The sequence below is a fragment of the Triticum aestivum genome, chromosome 7A (genome assembly GCF_018294505.1).
Source record: "Triticum aestivum cultivar Chinese Spring chromosome 7A, IWGSC CS RefSeq v2.1, whole genome shotgun sequence".
In the NCBI taxonomy this organism is placed as follows: domain Eukaryota; kingdom Viridiplantae; phylum Streptophyta; class Magnoliopsida; order Poales; family Poaceae; genus Triticum; species Triticum aestivum.
In genome coordinates, this window is record NC_057812.1 from 733709747 (window position 1) to 733715499 (window position 5753).

The 5753-nt window shown below is 45.4% G+C and overlaps 1 pseudogene; it reads right to left on the reverse strand.

The window, feature by feature from the left end:
- Positions 1-739: 739 nt before the first annotated feature.
- Positions 740-3418, reverse strand: LOC123149817 (uncharacterized; annotated as a pseudogene).
- Between the last annotated feature and the right edge of the window lie 2335 nt (positions 3419-5753).

A 5753-nucleotide genomic window follows, 5' to 3' on the forward strand; every position in this document is an offset into this window, starting at 1 on the left:
CCGCGTCGTCACTAGCGTCCGCGCCACTTCCGCTGTGACTGCGGGAGGGAATAGAGGAGAAGGCATGAAGGCACCAGAAGGGGACGCAGTCACCGCCCTAGGTGCCAACCCATCAGAGACGCAGTTGATGATGGCGCGGCGGAGAAGACGACGAAAGCGCAAGACTTCAAATCCAGTCGTACTCGTCTGCTTCACTCCCGCTACGACTGAGGGGAAATGTTAGAAATATAATTGGGTTTAAGTTAGAGATAAGGAGATAGAGATAGAATTAGTTTAAACCACATGTAACTTGTCTTGTACTCCAAGTCTCTACCTCTCTTGTACTCCTATATATACCCTACACAAGGGTCAGATCAATACAACATATAATTCTAGGGTTTCATATTTTCTAGACACCATTTTCTAATTCTTAGGTTCGTTACTCTGTTTCGGCAGAAAGGTTCACGTCCAACAGTGAATTTTTATAAAATCAGGTTGGTACGCAGAAGTGACCACTCGGAGTGCGCCTCTGTCTTGGTGTCTTGACGGAGGGCTGCGAAATTGTGCATCATCGGCCATTTCAGAGGTAACTCATGGCATCAAGTGGTGGTTAAAGAAGTTACATCTGAAAATTGTGGGTGTTGCATGATGGACGATTCAGATTTTTGGTAGTACTAATCTGTTTATTCCAACTATGTCAGGCCAGGCCTGCTCCCCTCCCCTGTCGATGAACCCCAAACGACCCTGATGATTCAAGATAGAATAGAAGCATAGCGCCTCCCCTCTTGTGCAGATTACCGTTCAAAAAGGAGAGAGAAAACATCATTGAAGTGCGTGATGTTTCACTGGCATCGGTGAGAGCTTGAGTCCCAGTTTAGCAGGTTCACGCCTGTTGGCCAACTCAAAGTAACTAACTGAGGCATTTAAATTTAAATTAGACGACGAGTTCCCTTTGCCTTGTTCGCACTTCTCTGACCTTTGATAATTTCCTCGGATTTTGCAGAACAATTTGCAGCCAGCAGCCAATTTAGAAGTTGGTCGTCCCGTGCAGTGCAGACAACAAAAGTAACCAGTGAGCCTGTGCCTTCAAATTTTTCGACGGAGTGCTGCGTAGTTCTGGATGGATCAAATTGAAGGTACTGATTACATCACATGTAGTCCGTGGGTTGCGTGATCGATGATTCGGGTTTTCGGTGCTGATTTGTTTCATGTTTGCTGCTGTGGCATGCATCGTCGGGCAGGTGTCTGTCTGTCAGCCTGCCTCCTTCATGACGAACCTGAAGACGTGAACCCTGAGGAGGAAGTTACTATGGTTCAGTACTGGAAAGCAGTCTTTCTTCGGCCTCTGCGACTGCATCCTCCTTGGCCACATTCGTCGTCGTCGGGCAAGGCCCGTGCACTGAACTTGGGCCAGCATCGCTGAGTTACCTTCGTCCTCCGCCCCCTGATCATCATGGCAAATCGATCAGAGAGGATCAGCATCTGCAGAACTTGGCACGCAGTAGATAAGAGCGTGTTTGTGGACGATGATGATCAGCACATCAATTCTTCCCTACTGTAAACTTTACTCCATTTCAAAGGCTGGACTTCAACTAGTGCAGTTCAGCTCCGGCAAGCAAGCAACAACCTGAGAAAAACTTGTAGCGTTGCTGCTGCTTCAGTCTGGACAAATTAGCAGTAGCTTGTTAACCCTGACGAAACTGGAGAACTACAACTAGTGCAGTGCAGTTCAGCTCCGGTAAGCAAGCAACAACCTGAGAAAAAATGTGAAGAAGACCTGAGGCTCCAGACCTTCCAGTGCTATTGGGTTGGTTGTTTTCACCATTTCAGCTTTAGATGGAAATCTAGTTGTAACGAGAACCATGTTGCCCTTGGTGTCCCCATTGATGAATGGTGCTAACAAGTTTTCCCAACCTTCACTGTTGCATTCCCATATATCATCAAAGACAATCAAAAACCTTTTGGACTTCAATTTCCTGGTGATAGATTCTTGTAGCCCGTTCAAGTTGGTTGTTTGATTTGCACTTGTGTTGCTTTCTTCTTTTTCAGCTCCAAGCATGCCGTCATAGATACGCTTGGTGAGCTTAAACACATCAAAATCAGTTGATACACACACCCAAACCTTAACATCAAAGTGTTCTTCCATTCTTTTATCACTATAGAGGTGTTGGGTGAAAGTTGTCTTTCCAATACCCCCTGGACCAATTATAGGAAGAACAGAAAGGCTGGTTTCCGAATGATATGTACCAATGGTGATATCATCTAGTGTTTTCTTGAAAATAGTTTCCCTTCCGTAAAGTGTATGTTGGGTACTGATTGATCCCATGGGAGACCGTGTCAGGGTCACACTTGCTATGCTACCATGGTGTGGAATTATGTTGAGCAATTTGGAGACAGGGTCACACACTTGCTATGCTATCACAGACTTAATTTTCTTGGACATGGCCACTCTGTCAAACTGAAGCTTATCAACTGGAACGGGAGCATCATTACCATTGCCAGGGTTGGTTGGTTTATGTGGGTTCTTGGTAACAGCAGCAGAATCATCCACTTCTTTACGGCAACAAGAAAAGCAGGGAATCCAATTACCGACAGTGTGGCGAACACCATGGCCACCGTGTTGTGCTTGACAACGGAGGCCCTCGCCCAGATCCGGCACCGCGTACTGGGTGCCGTCAAGCTGGTCCTGGATGATGAAGTAGTGGAGCTCGTCCAAGGTGTCTTCAGCCTCGTCGGCCTTGCCGCTGAGCTGCTGCACCAGCCCCTGCAGACCAGGATTGTCGCTCACCCCCCTCCTCTGGGCCTCATGCAGCAGCCCTTGCGTCAACATGAGATCCTGTTTTATCTTCTTGTAGTTGAGGCCGAGCTCAGAGCTGGCAACATACGCCTCCACCAACTTATCAGAGAGCTTATTCACCACACTGCCGATGAGCCTGCCTGCGGCCCCAATCGCGGAGCGAACTGCTGCGCCAATAGCCGCCTCCATCATCTCCTCCGGCTCCGGCAGAATTCGTTTGGTGGTGGTGTTTTTAGGCGAGAAAGGCTGTGCAAAGCTGTTTGTTCGTGTGTCTTTGGTGGATGGATCCTTTTATGGAAATAGCTTCGTACTTTCTTCAATCAATAAGGAGTAAGGACAAAAGGTATGTGGTCATTTGCACACTGAGCCATGTCTCTTCTCTGTTATTGGGCATGTTAGGTGCTGAGACACAATGATTTGTGTTGCCTCTTGAATGAAGTATAATATTCAAAAGGCCGGCCATCCTCGACGCTTCGTTCTAAAGAGTAGCTAGGTGTAAAGTTGAGTGTGACAGTCATCGAATTCACAGTAGGACAGCAATGTAAGGGTGGTCAGCAACTTAGAATTAGCAAGGAATGATGAATTAAATATGAAGACTTGATCGATTAATCGGTGACTTATCCAGTTCATAGGGATGGAACTTTAGCTTTTGGTGGCTTGTTGAGCCATTGGAGATTAGAGACCATCATCAAGCTGACGCGGCCAATGATGTACTTGACTTGCACATACGTACACAGTCTTCAGTTACATAGTCGTGTTTAGTTACTAGTTAATGTAATCTTGAACCATTTCTTTTCGTTATTGGTAATCCCTACTGCTAGTACAAAGGTAGGTCTAAAACTCGAGTAGTAGGAGCCAGTTGAGTAATCGAGTCTTCAGTCAAATTAAGGCAGTGGTAAAGTTTGCCGACGAGATTAAAATATGCTAGTACTACGTTCTTCTTTCTTGGTAAGAACTCGGGAGAGACTGACCTGGATTGACTGGGTGTGAGTGTGACCATCCATCCGCGGCCGATTGAGGAACGCCATTGCCGCACCTCCGGCCGGATTGGGGAACGAAGATGAGGAAAGCTCGCGGCGTCCGGCCCCTCTGCTGCCTTTGTCTTATGACTTGTGGACCCGCGCTCGTGGCCCTCCTCTGCCATTGAAATGTGCAAATTTTTTAACACAATTTCTTAAAAGTGCAGCTGCACACTATTATGAAATGGAGCGAGTACTATAAGCAAGATCTGAAAGCGAAGTACGAGCCAGTATAAAAAAAAAACAGGAGCTCGAGGAGGAGACAGTCCCATTTGCAAATTAAGATGTACGTATTCGAGGAGTATTTGCTTAGGAAGAAGAGAGTGACCTGCAATGGCTCAAAGGAAATCGTACTGTTGCGGGCGCTAGTTGATGGTGCCTTAAGATGAGGGTCAATGATATTTCCCATGCCATCGGCGAGCGTCTTAAGTGTGTACCTTTGACGGAGCTCACCCAGCTCCTTGGCGAGGTTCTTTTTTTTTTTTTTGAGGGAGCCTTGGCGAGGTTCTGAGCATTTTGTATGGCGTCAGAGATCTGATGGAGAGCCTTGCCTTTGCTGAACAATTTCTTGGTTCTCTTGAAGAACTTCTTGATTCTGTTCTTCATGTTGTTGAGGCCAAGGTCACCATGGCTGCCATCGTACATGCGGACCATGTAAGAGTCCACGGCATCCTCCACGTCGTAGGAGAGCTCCCTGACCTTACCCGCCCAGATCCGGACCTGCGGGTCCAGGTCGTCCGGTGGCACGTCGCCCACTTTGTGGAGGAAGACGTACATCATCTCCAGCTCCGTACGGAGGGACTTGACGCGCTTCTTCACCCGTTCGGCCAGGGTGAATTCAGCCACGAGAAGCTCACTGAGCTTGCGGAGGAGAGGGCTCATCGCCCCAGCTGCAACCTCCATTGCTCTGCTCGATTGGACGAGGGTCGGGCGTCGGCAGCTCTCTCCGGCTGAGTTTTCTTTAGCCGCTAGTAGATAAAGAGCCTTTAGTCCCGGTTCATAAGGGTCTTTAGTCCCGGTTCTGGAATCGGGACTAAAGTGTCGTTACTAAAGCCTCCCTCTTTAGTCCCGGTTTTTATACGAACCGGGACTAAAGGCCCTCCACGTGGCCGTTGCCTGGAGGTCCACCTTTAGTCTCGATTGGTAACACCAACCGTTACTAAAGAAAATTTTATGATTTTTTTTTTGAAATTTTTTTTGAATTTTTTTTATTTTCAAATTTTGAATTTTTTTAACCATTAATCTATAATCACCCCTCATCACTGCTCAATTTAACCTCTAATCTCTAATCACCCCTCATCATTCCAAATCATCTAACTTGCCGGACGATCACCCATCCTCTCACTACTCCAGCCTGAGCACGCTTAACTTCCGGGTTCTATTCTCCCTCGTTTTCAAGTCTGCACTTGTTGTTTTCCTAACAATAGTAAGATGTCAATCCTATTAACCCTTAGGAATTTAGCTTGAGCATGAAGTTACACATTTCACTGTTTGAGTTTGAAACTATTGTTCTAAAAAATAATAATTATTTAGTAACACTAATATTTTTCGAATAAGTAGTTTGACCATAGTTTGACCACAATTTGACCATAGTTTGACCAGATTTGACCAAAATTCAAAAAAACTGAAATAATTATTTAGTATCACTAATATTTTTGAATAATTATTTAGTAACACTAATACTTCTTGAATAAGTAGTTTGACCATAGTTTGACCAGATTTAACAAAAATTGAAAAAAAACTGAAATTTGAGCATAACTTTTTTTCCTTTTAGAATTTGAGCATTCTAAAAATTTGCAATCAGGCCGTAGGCCATCCCCATTAGATGTGAATTTTCGTGCTGAACATTTTGATATATTATACATTTTTTTCTGACATCGCATGCAAAAGTTATAGCCGTTTTACGTTTTCCCTGCACTTTTTGCAAAACATGTCCAAATTTAAGTTTTTAAATTTTC